The 15,758-nt window shown below is 45.2% G+C and overlaps 1 pseudogene; it reads right to left on the bottom strand.

Moving 5' to 3' along the window:
* The window catches only part of LOC145401686 (casein kinase I-like), a 34,267-nt pseudogene extending 23,518 nt beyond the window's left edge, over positions 1-10,749 (bottom strand).
* Between the last annotated feature and the right edge of the window lie 5,009 nt (positions 10,750-15,758).

Below are 15,758 nucleotides of genomic sequence, written 5' to 3'. Positions count from 1 at the left end.
TTTTCTGACACAATAATGTACTGCACATATGATGAGTAGAAAACCTATGAAAGCGATAACCACAGGGGGAAACACAACTGCTGGATGAACCCATGAATGGCTGAAGGCCAGAGAAAATTGATCCATAAGGAAATCATTGTCATTGAGGAAGGTTAGCATGCGTAAGTTAGGGGAGGTGATGGTAATGTTGGCAGATGGTAGGGTTGAAGGTATGTCGAGTGGTTGAAAGATGTCATAGGAGTGATTACGGACAGTTTGGTGATAGCGAGTGGCGGAAGTGATGACGGACTCTGATTTGATGGTACAATAGTCAGGTGCTTTGTAGAGACCACTAGCGGGGACGGATCGAACCGAAGAACCAGGACACATGATTGTGACAGAGATGGGAACAGCAAAGAAGAAGTACTGGACATGATTGAGGTGAGCATGGTGGACCGGGAGGTCAGGAGCTGGGACAAAACAACAGGCCGAGTAGATGGAATGGTTGCAAACTAAAGCAGACTCACAGGGTGTAGCACTACTAGGGAAGATAGCGAAAAGGTGGACAGCACAGAGACGAGAGGTCGGAGTAGGGAATGATGTGGAAAAGGTTAAAGGTTATGGCGGAACGGAGAGGAATATGGAGGACGACGTATGTGGTGAGAAGAGTGGCTTCGAGAACAGGATAACAATATTCAAGGGAGGAGTAAGGGAGGACTGGGGAGAGACCGAAGGTGGAGTGAGCCCATTCCAGGACAGAACGGAGAGCTGAGACAGGTACTAAGTCGGCATTGACACGTCCATTGATAGCATCGACCAGGATACGAACCAAGGCAGAGACTTGAGACAAGAGAGAGTCAATGGCTAGCTGGAGATTATCCATGTTGAGTTTGAGGTAGAAGAACTGAGAGATAACGTTGAGATCTGAAAGGTGGCGTTGTAAGATATTGGTGAAATTGTTTAGAGGAGATGTGACTTCATTGAGTTGCGTTGTGAGCCTCTGTAACATAGTGTGTTGGATTTTAATGACTCGGTGTTGTGATTCTAGGGCTGAAGCTAAATGAGTGAGATCAGATTTGAAGCCAGAAATATCACGGGCTGGAGCAACGCCAAACAAGCCACTCAGAATCTCACCGCCAAAGTCGAAGACACCTCGTTTCACACGAGAACGACCCACGGGTGTCTGAATGGAAAATGTGTCATAGAGCTCAGTGAATCTGTTACTTATGTATTGCAATTGCCAGGAGAGTGGGAGGAAAAGGTTATAGAGATACTCATTCGGGTTGTGTGTCCCCATGAGGGCCGTGAGATGGTTCCTGATTCCGTGGAGCTGGTGCGCGTAGGCAGGTAGGGCAATGGCTACGTCAGCCAGGGGTGCAAGACCGTAGCGCAAAGAGGCGATGTCGTCGATGAGCATTACCTCGCCTCCCGAGCCGACCAAGGCCCCGGGACGTACTCCACCATCGTCCTGACCTGACCCAGACCCCAGGAGGGTCAGCACTGCCAGCAGGGAGATCGCTAACATCGTACCTAGAAAATCAGGGTAGATTTAATGGGGGAGGTCGAGAAGAGGTTGATGGGCAGAGCGCAGTTTGGACCGATATTGATTGGTTGATGAATGAGCAGGTGGAGGTGGAGATGAAGGAGACTGAGGGATAGGTGGAGACAAGGTAGACTGAGGGATGGCAGGAGGGGAAGAGGGGGCAGGAGGTTGTGTAAGTGACTCTTCCAACACAAGGCCACGGGGTGCTCGCTGTAAGTCATCGACGTGGACCCATCTGGTGTCCCTAGTGGACAGGTCCTGCAGGTGAAATTTGTTGCCTTGTTGAGTGAGGACGCGGTGGGGCCCTGTAAATTTGTCATCCAACTTAGAGGAACGCGTATGGGAATGATCAAAGACAAGATCGCCTATATTGATAGTGACAGGAGAGGCGGACTTATGTTGGCGCTGCAGCATGTCCTCCTGAGAGGAAGCCAAAGTGGATTACACATACTGGTGGATTGTCTGGAAGTTGGCCAATTTTAGTTTAACATAATCATCCATGTTGTAGATGGGTTCTGGCTTTGAGGATAAGAGATAGTATGGGAGGTCCTTGTCAAAACCAAAGAGGACGAAGCAGGGAGATTCAGCAATGGATGCATTGATGGAGCTATTGATGGAGGATGCCACTTGGGGAATCCAGTCATCCCAGGACGAACTATGGGAGCCTAGATGTCTGAGGCACTCTAAGATTTTTCGGTTGTGGCGTTCGACAAGGCCATTGGAAGCCGGATGGTTAGGCACGACATTGCACTTACTGATATGAAAGTGGCGACAGATCTCATTGAGAAAGTTATTGTTGAACTCTGTACCGTTGTCAGTAAGAATGGTATGAGGGGTACTGAACGGGCAAATTACGTGATCTACAAGGGCACGTGCAACGCCCTTCGCGGTCTTGTCGGAGAGGGGAAAGAGGACACAGTAGCGGGAGAAGTGGTCGACCGCTATGAACAAGTACTCAGCGCCAGATTCTGTGAGAGGTAGTTTTAAGAGATCGATTGAGAAAGTTTCCCATGGTCGTGATGGGATTGGGTATTGTAAGAGAGGTGCTGGTAAGCTGGTGGATCCTTTGTGGCGGTGGCAGGAGAGGCAAGAGTCACAGTGGGCATTGATATCGTGGCGCATGATTGGCCAATAGTATTTGAGACGTGCTTGGCACAAGCATTGGTCTTTACCTGGATGGGAAGCTTGAGGAGTATTATGAACAATATGAAGAACCTTCGGTATCAGGGCAGTGGGGACAACAAGTTGACGTACTTCGCGATTGGGCATATCTTTGCCTGTTAGCAGTGTTTTCCTGTACAAGAGATCATCATCTAGCATGAACTCATCTAGTGATACTGACAGAGTAGGTAAGATCGAGGCATCGCCAGATTCTAGGAAATAAATGACTTTGGACCACATGGGGTCTTGGTGCTGAAAGTTTTGAACAACTTCTGACGTTAGTGTAGTGTTTGCAGTTACTTCAGGCTGCAGTGACGTGAGAGTGCGTCTGCGACTACATTCAACTTGACTGGTACATATTGAAAAGTGGGATGAAAGTCCTGGATGATGACAGACCATCTAGCTAGTCTACCTGTTAGGTTGTGATTCTTGAACAAATCACATAGTGGAAGGTGGTCTGTTTGGATATGCACTGGATAACCATAGACTATATCTCTGAAATGTTTCAAGGACCAGATTACTGCTAGCTCTTCGAGATCTATGACACTGTAGTTACGTTCAGCGGTTGTAAGGGTGTGACTAGCATACGCTATTACACGCTTCCTTGATGCTTCATCGAGTTGCATCAAAACGGCACCAAGTCCAGTGCCTGAGGCGTCTGTGCAGAGAAGGAAGGGTGTGGTATAATCAGGGAACGCTAGAACAGGGGCATTTACAAGAGCTGTCTTTAGCTTTTGGAAGGCCTGTGACTGGTCGTTAGTCCAAACAAAGGGCACATTCTGCTTGAGTAAGTGGGTCAGAGGAGCAGCGATCTTTGCATAATCCCGGATGAAGCGACGATGATAGCCACTGAGGCCCAGGAAACTTCGTACAGCATCGGTAGTGGTAGGTTCTGGGAAGTTAATAATCGCCTTAGTTTTATCCTCATTAGTATGAATACCTTGTGCATCTACGACATGGCCTAGGAATTTGATTTTCTTTCGTAGGAAGTCACATTTACTGAGATTGATTTTCAGGCCTGTGAGCTGGAGGCGTTCAAAGACTTGCTGGAGTTTGGTAAAATGATCAGGGATGGATTTACTCACAACAATGATATCATCTAGGTAAGCAAAAAGAGTGTGTCCCATCATACCGCTGAAGACTGAATGGATAAGTCGCATGAACCCAGAAGGAGCATTTCTCAGACCAAAAGGGAGTCTCTTAAACTGAAAATGTCCGGAAGTGGTGCTAAAGGCTGTAACTGGGCGAGAGGATTCTTCCATTTCGACCTGCCAGTACCCGCTGAGGAGGTCTAAAGATGAAAAGACTACGTTATTTTCACCAAGGGATTCTACCAAATCAGTGAGGACGGGTAAGGGAAATGGTCTGGAACGGTGACAGAATTGACCTTATGATAGTCGACTACTGGTCTAAAGTTGCCGTCCTTCTTTGGTACTAAGAAAAGTGGGCTATTCCATGGACTGACGGAGGGTTCAATAATGTCTTGGTCTAACATGTTTTGTACCATTTGATCTGTCTGCTTTCTCTGGCTGTGAGGAAATTGATACGCTGGTATGTAAATCGGCTGAGTTCCTGGCAGTAGTTCAATCGTATGTTTGACAGGGTCTGTTCTACCCATCAGTTCACCGGGTAAGGCAACCACATTTCTGTACGAGGTCAGAAGGTCGAGGAGTTGAGGTGTATTTTCTGGGAAATCTGTGCAAGTGAGATGTGAGAGCATGTCGGGTGAATATGTCGGTGCAGATCCCGTAGAGTTAATAGTATATACACCGATTGGCGTATCATCAGTGTGAATAGTAGGAATTGAGGAATCCTGGCACACCTTTACGGCCGCTGGGTATACTAGGAAGTCTCCAATCTTTACACCACTTTTAAGTTTTAGTGGAGCATTTGTGACATTGAGCAAGTACACGTAGCATAAACTGTCCTCTAAGACTGTACACCACGCTGACTCATAAGTCAAGCCATTCACACAACACGACTCAGGTAGTGTTAGTACATCCACTCCTTCTTTCGCACCGGCAACACAAACAGAGACTTTGGTGAACTCATGCGGTAACAAAATTGTGCACGTATTCGTTACTGCACGTTTCGTCTCTGCGTGTTGGAGAAGATCATTCAGACTGTGTGAGGTAGGTAACTGAGGCATGTCTGAGTCAGCGATAGTGTTGTCGGGAGAGGATGTAAGAGCCATGTTCGAGGGCTGAGATGATGTATCAGGAGACATTGAGGAATTTATGTCCTTGCTCGCAGTCAGTAAAGGAAGGATCTCTGTATTCTCAGATGATGATAGTGGTGGTTTGGGCTGGGTTGGACTTTTTGGTAGTGATAGGGACAGAGGTAATTGAAGGACTGATTTGATCATAAGAACAGGATGGGGATATTCCATAGTGTAAACCGGGAATCCAGAAATGTCGATACTACCACAAGCAGGTAATAATGCAATGGAGTGTTGGGCCATGGTGGAGAAACCAATAAGGGCATCTGCGGGATACTGCAAGTCATTAGTGACATGAAATTCAATGGGGATAGGGGGCAAATCTCTGTGGAGTTTGACTTCAAGGGTGACTCTTCCCTTAACCTTAAACTCTGAGCCTTCAACACCACATAGGTGAATGTCTGGTGGTTCTAGGAAACTGACGTGGCTGTGATGGCGATGAATAATTTGTAAGGAATTTTCGGAGATGAGATTTACTATAGATCCTGTGTCCAAGAAGAATGACGGTGGTATGTCGTGACTGCTGCCAAGAATGACTAAACCCGAGGATGTTATGGGACCTACATGGCGGATGGGGAGTTGGGTGTCTGGTTCTAAGTGATATTGGTCCAATACGGGTGTGGCGCTTCCCCCGACTGTTGGCGGTTGAGGTAATGACTTTCCTCAGTGGTGTGAGTCGTGCTTGATTTGTGGTATTTGCAGTGTGGACGACGTGAGCGGGAAGGCGTACGCTGTCTGGTTTGGGAGTGAGGACGTCTGTATGTACGGTCGCAACTGGATGCTCGATGTCCAGGATGACCACAGTACCAGCAAAGAATCGAAGATTGTCTGTTCCGTCGGGCGCTAGATTGATCACGACCTGCTGTAGGAGAGCGATGTGTGGCAGGTCTGCTGCGTGTGGTGGGACGGGAGCGAGATTGGTCTGGGGTAGTGGAGGTGTGACAGACTGAGGAGGGCAAGGGTTGGGTGGTGCCCTGACGCGTGTAGTTCGAACCTGTTCTTTCATGAATGGCTTTAATGACCTGAATAATTTTATCTCCTGGACTGAAACCGATTTCCAAGGCTAGCTCTCGCTGTTTAGAAGTAAGCCAGTGAAGGAATCTCAGATAACCAATTAAGTCAGGAAAGTTGGTGAGTGAAAGCACTGGAACGCCATTCTTGTCTTCTAACCAATTCGTGCCTACCAGTAATTGGAGCATCTCACTACTAGTTGCTTTCATGGCGGCGGCAGCTTCGAGGAGCTTGGCATATTGCGCTGGAACGCGCAAGTCCTCATCTAGTTGGTTTAGGAGATTAATGAATCCCATAAGAGATGCGGTATTTGAATGCTGGCAACAAAGGCTGATGAGTTCCGTACGAAAATCAGCAAAGGTACGAATGCTATCGAAATGTCCTGCACGGATCGCGGATCCGATGTCCGATTTGCCGTGGTGCAAGCGACCGAGGAGGTAGGCTACTTTGAGCGATTCATCGGTTATTTGTCTATTGTGTATTTCTGTTTCGACTTCTCTGAGGAAATCATAGACAGACCAAGTTGGGTCCTGGCCGGTAAATTTGGGACGATTGGCATCGTCGAGATAGATAGACTGTGGAGGGTTGGCCATGGCTGGAAGTGCAGAAGTGGCAGCAGGAGAGGTGTGGGAGAGAGAGAAGGGAGTGGCAGTTAAGGGTGAGCAAGACAGGGTATGGAGGGAGGCAGGAGAGGGAACGACAGGGGAAGGAGTAGAGGAAGAAGGGAGTGTAGAGGCAGGAGTAGAGGAGGAGGTATCTGGATTTACGAGTGTAGGACGGGTAGTAAGTGATTCTGCGGGAAGTGAAACGGGAGGCTCAGGTACAGGGCGGTGGTACTCTTTGCCACTTCGTAAATGAGTGATTGTGTTAGAATCGGCAGACGAGGTATGAGCAGGTGATGTTTCCGGGTCAAAAGGGCTGGTGGTAAGCGGTTGACGTGGAAAGTATGACATTTAATGCGGCAATGGAAGATGAAAGGATGAAGATGGATTCGTAGGTGAAAATGTATAAATAACAATGAGAGAATGGAATACACGAGTAGGCGTGAAAATGAATGAAGGTGCGGGGATGGATGGTTTAAATAAAAGGCGAAGGATGAGATAGAGTATAAATAAAGTAGGTGAAGATGAAAACGGGGTAATGGAAATGAGATGGAATATTTACAATAACCAATCTGTAGAGAAAATCGAGGATAATCTCTATAGAAAGGAAAGATATACTATAGTTACACAGTAGAGATGGGAGTGTTGAGATGTATGACGTGCAGGGGTGGCTGGGTGTAGCTGGGCTGGGGCGGGGCGGGGCGGGGCTGGGCGGGGCGGCGGTGGAGAGACAGCTGGGCGGAGAGGAGAAGAGACGCCGCGATGAAGCACCGGCAGGGAGTGGCGGTCTTAGGAGGCTCACGTAATGCGGACCAGATGTGGCGGCGGCGGAGGCCGTTGGTGGGTGGTGAGGGCAGATGTTGATTCAAGGCAGGTGTAGAGCTGGTGAGTTGCAAATGCAGAGAATGGTGGTGGGCAAGCAGTGGGCAGACAGTGATAAGTGGCACCGTGGGGGCAGGAGTTATGATGAGTTCGGAACAGGTGCTGGGAACAGGTGCTGGGAACAGGTGCAACAGGTGCGTAGGTCGGCGACGGTGACACATGTGGCCAGGAACAAGGCATATGGGTGGGGTTGTTTGAGAGGTGAGCACTGGTGAGGAAAATTGTACACTCGGAAAGCACAGCCAGGTATTACACCACTAGAGGCACTGAGGAGGGGCGAGGCTGGCAGATGCGAGACGTCGTGTATCTTGTGATGTCACTAAAAGGCGGTGGAGGCGGTCAGAATCTGATGGTTCGAAACACCGGTGCTACCAATGTAACTTGCTATACTTTGGTGATAGAAACTCCGTGTACAAACAGCTAGATAAGGAGTTTATTACAAGCTCACAGTAAAATAGTCTGCCCGTCTCGGCTGCCTGCTATTAACTGATGCAATAACGCCTTCCTCAGGCGTGGGAAAGCGTGCTGACCTAGCAAGTTTAGTGGGGGCATGTATGCATTGGGGGGGGAGACATATATACATCGGGGTTAGACATATTGTGGAGGGGGTACATATTAGACTGCATCATTAACTTCTAGGTACACCGTTCTTCAATGCCCAGCGGTCTTCTATAATACCTGTATGTGTCACACCGTCACATGTCACCACTTCGCTATTAATACCCACTGTCCATACTGAGAACATTCTAAGGCTGCATAATTAAAGAATGGTGTAACAATATTGCTTAGATTAGCCAGTCACTGATTTTTTGTTTGTAACTGATGATTATTACCTGTATAATTCATTGCAAGTAAGTGAAACGTCATTATAGTTGTCCAGATTATTGAGCACACCATTGGCGATTATACGTTTATATATCTACGAATATTTTTTCTCGTTACATTTCTGCAGTCTTAGAACAATGGTTTGCAAACTTTAGGTCTGTGGCCCCCGTGGACAAAATGCGATAACATCTGTGGCTCTTCTTACAGACCGTGCAGGGATGTCTGTGTCTCTAATGGACCTTAATTAATAGTACTACACCTTACAGAACCACACCTCACACAATCACACCAGACACTACCACACATTACACTGCAATACTTTACGAAACCGCACTTTGCACAATCACACTTTTTACTGCAACACCTTACACAAACACACCGTATACGCAACAACTTATGCTGCCACACCACACAACCACACATTACAACACCTTACAATACTACACTTTATAGTACCACATCTTACACAACCACGCTTTACACTACCACACCTTTACATCACACACAACCACACCTTTCAGTTTCATATCACACACTGCCACACCTAACAGTACCAAACCTTACATACCTCACCTGAAGATACCTCACCTTACACTAACACACCTGATTTCCACATCTGACATTATCACTCTTTACACTGTCAAATCTTTCAGTGCTACACTTTACAATACCATATCTTACACTACCACACTTTACAATGCTACACCCCACACTATCACAACTTACATTATCACACTTTACATTTACACTACCATGTTTTACAATACTACACATGTTACCACTCATCTTTTACACCTCACACTGCCAAGCTTTACGAGAGACCCAATGACACGCACTACCACATCTGATAAAGCCAAAGCTCATTTATTTAGCAGAGAATTTCAGAAACTGTACTTCCATCAGTAGTCGAGTTTTTCCTGTCTTTCAGCTTTTTTCCATCAGTTGTCAGGTGTCCGCTATGTGGCTTGGAATATAGTCAAGTGATTCCGTGCAACACTAATGCATTTCAGTCTACCAGTGCAGCTATATTGCGGCCAAGGGGAATTAATCAGCACTATTACACCAGAGTTGTTTAAAAGTTTTAGTGCTTTTCCTTATACATGCTTCAATTCCGGTTCTATTTACTGAAATGTCACGAAAGGTGTTAGTGTCACTAAAGCATCACAGATTTCTGGTAATCAGTTTATGTTTTCATTTGTCACCTCCCATACAAACTGTCTCTCTTTTCACTCACACACCTTCGCTTCCGTGCTGTCCTCTCCTCATAGCTATGTGGGGTGACATCTGGTGCCCTGTCAGGGCAACTTTTCTGGCTGCTTCAGACTCATAGTTTGGTCCACCGAAGGAAGAGACCTTTGTGCCTGGTAGTATAGTACGTCATGATGGCACTGTGTGAAACAAAGCTGAATTGCTGTGAGAATGGTGGAATGGGAGGGTGTAAAATGTGTAAGGGTAAGGCCACACTGAACGCGATGAGCGGGGGGCCTTGGGTGGGGAGGCATGAGGCGACACGATAAAACTCGCTAAATCATATGTGGGTGGCCACACTGAATGAGCTTGGAGGTTTGTCGCCCCTCTCACCCTCCACTCTAGTCGCTACGCGCAATGCAGAAAGTTCCAAAATGTCGCGAACTGCCTCGCCACATCCCCACTCCCCAAGCATTTGCATCATTCAGTCGTGTTGGTACTGCGTATTGGGGCCATTGGGTTACGGTAAATATGTCTACAGAAATACTGGTGCCGTGTACCACAGGAGAGCTGTGTGGTATCCAACTGATCCACTCCACAAAAATACTAGAGTGTTGAAGAAACACTGGGAAGATGTCTGTGAACAACTGCATACAGATGGTAAGTTAAAATCAATCATTATTTTGTCATACGATTGCTTAATTAACGTTTGTTCCACTGTTGTTATAAAACCTATCAAAGACCATTAATGTCTAGAATTCATACTAGTATTAAGTGCACTATTCGCTTTGTTACACCGTAGGCTTAAAACTAATTACCGGTAATAGATAAGTATATACAGTATATGTGTGTGCATATGTATATATGTAACGAACATCGAAAATTTATTATTTATCAATACTTAAGTCTATGATATATGATTCAATAGACAGTGAATGGTCCAGCGGATGTGTCATTATAAGAAATCAGTAGAAACTGGCATCATGAAAGAGTACGCATGAAAAATCAAGAAAAATAAGTCACATGATAATCTTTAAGAAATTGTCAAATAAAAACATTCATATCAGTTAGATATTGAAGCTTTATTCATTATTTCATCATCTAATCCAGTGTTGCCCCATGAGGAGCGTAGAAGCCCGTGGCTAGGCAAGTTGGTCCGACTCCTAACATTTAAGATGAGCATAAACAGCTTGGACAATGACATGTCTACATCGTTGAACAGCTTCTATCCGTCGCCCTCGAGGTTGCCGCTTGCTATTTGGACAGGCATTGCGTTGACGCTCACCTCGCAGCTCATTGCTCGACACTGCCTCCCCGCTCGTCGCCTTCGGTGTGGCCATATCCTAAGGTCGTAAATGAATGCACGTGGAGGGTACAAGGAGGAAGGTGCTTTGTTGGTGAGTGATGAATGACATAGGGGAATGAATTATTTTAATTGTGTCAGCGTGAGGTGTATGCATGTTAAGTTCCATTTCGAGAAGGTGGAAGTGTTACGTAGTCCCTGCAACAATTAGGGCGAGGCAGAAAGGGGCAGATTCTATGATCAGCTGGATGGGGTGATGGGACAAATGCCCATGAGTTATACTGCGTTCATGATGGGTGACATGAACAGGAGATACGACACTGGTCCTGTGAAAGATTTAATGGGTAGTAATGAGGTAACGGGGAAGAACGACAATGGACGGCTACTGGATGGACATGCGTCAGGAATGTAATTTATGCATTTGCAATACACATTTTAGGCAGTATCATGCATACAAATATACATGGTACAGAGGGAGAGGAAACAGTGCTTCAGGGAGACTGATTGATTATGTGCTTGTAAATAAAAAGATGCTAGGGGTGCTACTAATACGAGGCCGGTGAAAGGAGGACGAGGTGGTCTGTTTGATCGTATCATTTTGGTATGGAAGGCTAACCTGAAAGAAGCGATACGGATAAAGAGAAAGGTGAGCAGTCACACCAAAAGTGGAGAAACTGGGAAACATATATAATAATGACAGATGACTACCAGGTTAAGGTAATGTAGGAGTTGGAGTCAATCATTTGGGAAGAAATGGAGGAGGCAATGCATGTAAGGAGTGCTTAGTTGGGAGTAGGAAATCAGTGTGCGGTGTCGCAGGGAAAACAGCTAAAAAGATACTATTGGCTTTTCGGGATGACGAGGCTGAAAATGGGTGAAGAGGATGCGGCAGTGCTTGTAAAGTAAGAGCTTGATAGGCTGGTGCAGCGCTTCATGGATGTCTCGGCCGTCATGCTTGAATGTGAGTGTAGATGAAAGTGAAGTAGGTGATGAGTGTTGAGAGAGAAGATGACTCCCAGTGTGATGTTACGGTGACTGGAAAGACCTGAATAAGTGAGAGAGCTTTAGTACTTGTGTATAATGGTAGAAAATAACGATAATTGTGTGAAATGATGGAAAGTAGAGTGATACAGGGAAAGTAGTTGGAGCTACAAAAGTTTTTTATGAAGTAGCGGTCTGAATGTGGCGCCTGCAAGAAGCCTGCATGAAGGAGTTTTAGTCTCTACAGTGAGACTATGACCAGGCATAGAAAATAAAATGTCAAAAGTAGGCTAACAGCAGCGAAATGGGGCTGTTGAGAAATATGTGTAGACTGCGGAGAGGGGGAAGAAAAGGGAATAGGGGGATTCAAGAAAGATGGGAAATAAGGAAATTTGAGGATACCTAAGTCAAACAGAGTGTGGTTAGATTGTATGTTCGTTTAGTGGGGAAAGGTTGTTAATAGATATGAGTGAGGTTGAAGGTGGGAGGAGACGTGGTAGGCTCGGAGGGTGGATAAAAATGGTATCTGTGTGTGTGTGTGTGTGTGTGTGTGTGTGTGTGTGTGTGTGTGTGTGTGTGTGTGTGTGTGTGTGTGTGTGAGTGTGTGTGTGTGTGAAATCAAGCTATAGATAGTGATTAGGCAAGGAAACTGGCAGCGGACTGAGATGAATGGAAGAATTTTTATTACTTCCCTTTGATGTAATATTCACTCATTTGATTTCAGAAGATACTTGATTTGAAGCATGCATTGTGGATGCATGTTATGTTTGTGGGGCAGTAAGGATTCCACAGGGGGAGGCGGTGGCTGAATCGGTAGAGAGGCGGCCTGCAGTCCTGATGGACGCAGGTTCGAATCCCGGCTGGGGCAGGGAACAGTTTAAGGATTTGAATTTCATAAAAAGCAGACTTTCCTGATCTACCAGATGATCCGCCGACATGTCGTAAAAATACCCCCGCTAATACCAATACACCAGTCCTGTATGAGACAGCCCTAGCATGACGGTGGGTGTTAGTGCCGAAGTGGTGACATGTGGAGATGTAGGAGGACTACTGGGCCTTGGGATAGGCTACTGCCCCCGAGATATAGGACCTGAAGCCTTTGCCCAGAGTCGGACACATTAAAAAAAAAAAAAAAAAAAAAGGTCTGAACCGTGAGTGAATGAGAGTGCAGCCTACCATATATATATATATATATATATATATATATATATATATATATATATAAAACTCTTGACTATACGTTACACCATCCAAAGGTGGAGAGAGAGAGAGAGCATAAAAGATAAAGGATGGATCAGAACTATGTGGATGAAAGAAAACACGAGTATTTAATGCCGAGAAAGATCGCAGATGAATAAAATCTGAGGATGACAGGATGTGGATGGTCGCCGGTGATTTTTTTTGTTTTCTTTAAGGTTTTGTCGAGTGGCTTTTTGGTTCCCCGTGTCCGACGCTACAGGTGGTGAAGAAAGAGAAAGGGAGCAAATATACCCTGTCGCAGCAGCAGGCTATGAAGAGAACAAGGGAGTTATTACACAGTCGCAGCAGCAGGCGGTGAAGAGAGAAAGGGAGTCTATATATCCAGTCGCAGCAGCAGGCGAGTGGGTCTCAGTGTGCCTGTGGTCACGGGTGGGTGTGGTTCTCATTCTCCCGGCAAGCTCACTCACGCGGCGCCTTGTAGACGTGTCGGTACGAATATACTTACTGTGCCAATACATAGTGCTATTTTGTACTTGCTCTGCTATTACTGCGTTATTACTTCGCTGTTAGTCTCTGTGCTATTACTTTTGTGCTATTATTTACTGCATTATTGCTGTGCTGCTACTCTCACCAAACAGCTTCATCAGCACGAAAGTCTTTTATATTCTATTCATGATACCACGAGATTAAGTTACCATAATAGAAGACCCCTTGGTAATGAAAGGGTTACTGAACACTTTATCAAACTACGGTACTCCAGCTCGAAAAGTCTATCTTAATATGAATAAATTCGTAAACAGATACTAAAAAGAAAATATCTACGTCTCGGACTGAACGGATTAGTTCCTTGACTGCGGTGATTTTCAGAACTGGAGAAAATTGTCTGCCGTACGTTTAAACTAAATTAGAAGTTCGGAGGCAAAACATTAGTCGTGAGAGCTGTACACATTACTGGCGTCTATGATTCTCTTCGGCATAGAAAATTCGGTAGACGTTATTTGGAATAAAAAGCACAATTTGTATCATGACACTCAAGGGAAAGTGGTAGCAGAGTCGGTAGAGAGGTGACCTGCTGTCCTAACTGATGCGAGTTCGATTCTCGGCTGGGACAGGGGACAGTTTAATTATTATAATCTCATTAAAAACAGGAGCTACTGACTTTCCATATGACCCACTAACATGTACAGACATCCCCGCTAATACCAATACACCAGTTTTGCATGAGACAACCCTAGCATGTATTCGATATAGACCGTGAGTGTTAGCGCCGAGATGGTGACATTTGGAAATGTGTGCCACGCAGACTGCCAGGCCTCAAACCCCTGCTAAACGTATGCCCAGAATCGGACGCATAAAAAGGCAAGCCTTCTTTAACTCCTCCATTTCCAGACAGAAATTTCAAATTGAATAAAATCGTCTGCGAATAGCTAAAGGAAAATGTTAATAGTGACCCTCACTATAAAAGCCCAAAATTACATATTGTTTAACTGTTTCTGAGTTGAATAAATCTCATAAGAGCGAGAGTAAAATATTAAGAAGGCATCATTCTAAAAAGTACCTTTGATATGCCTCTCGACTACAGTATTTTTAAGTCAGCTAAAATCGTCTTGCAGTTTTTATTGTTGTTGACCAACACCAGTTTGTTTGGCTGAACAGACGCATCAACAACAGACAAGCAACTGCCTCTGTAGGGCCATCTCATGCAGTGAACCCATATTCCCTTACAATTTATTGCCTCGCCATAGCAAGGCTCAGGGAAAAGTTTGAAGGGTTGATTTCTGGATGGATACCTCATTTGCGTCTCCACCCATTTAACAGGGGAACCGTAGTAGGCATCTTTATCTCTTTTCTATCGCTACTTCATTGGTCGCTGCTCCTCTGAACTGTCAGCTTGCGTCCCTCCACCTCTACGACGAGTGTGGAGCACCCGTCTAGCAACAAACTCTCAACCCTTTTCTGTCCAACTCTCTAATGCAAGAGTTAACCGTTACTCCCAGTCCTTCATTTATGCAACGGGTCAACTCTGGAACTGTCTCCCTCTGTCTGTATTTCCTACTTCCTATGATCTCCAGTCCTTCAAACGCAGTGTGTTCAGGCATCTCGAAATGAACGGATCTTGAATTTGGCTCACTTTTGTATTGTTTTTGTCTTTTTTCTTTGAAGGAACTATTAATGCGGGCTCAGCCTTTGGTTCTTTCTTCCTCGCATAAAAAAAAAAGGCTCAATTTCACTCAGTGACCTTTGGTTACCACCCTGTGTTGTAAATAGTTTCCTGGGTCACAGTAAACCATTAGATTTGTCACTCAATGTAGAAACATCCAAAGAGGAAAGGAGACTAATAAAAAATGACAGGTAGGAAAGGGAGAAGTAGGAAGAGAGGAGGGCAGATATAGAAATACAACGATTACGGTGAAGGAAGAAGTAGTGAATGACAGCATCCACCACCTATCACTGTCATCTTGCAGTAGTAAGAATTTAGTTTTAAATTAGCTAAATTTTCTTAATATCAGATCATAATTGTATCGAAGTAGCAAGAATCGTTCGTTAAAATCGTTGTAATTGCATATTTTCTGTCTCATTGCTATTTAAAGATTGAATGAATTCGTCTGACGGAAGTGAATTATACTTAATAAGTTCCTTTGACACAAACACGCTTCTTCATGATTTCTGAGTTGAATTAAGCTCGTCTGGTAGTCTCAAGAACAGTATTAATACCGGTACTAATGCAATGACACATACATTTATTTGTTATTTCTGTGTTGAATTAAGATTGGCTGGTATTTGCGCGAATAGTCTGTAATGTGTGTCTATGGCATAATGTACGCTTCTGTCATTATATCCGAGATTATTTATGATCATCTGGTC

This window comes from Coenobita brevimanus, chromosome 56, assembly GCF_032717465.1.
Source record: "Coenobita brevimanus isolate Jiangsu-jjx chromosome 56, ASM3271746v2, whole genome shotgun sequence".
Taxonomy (NCBI): domain Eukaryota; kingdom Metazoa; phylum Arthropoda; class Malacostraca; order Decapoda; family Coenobitidae; genus Coenobita; species Coenobita brevimanus.
This window is presented reverse-complemented; position numbering and strand designations above follow the sequence as displayed.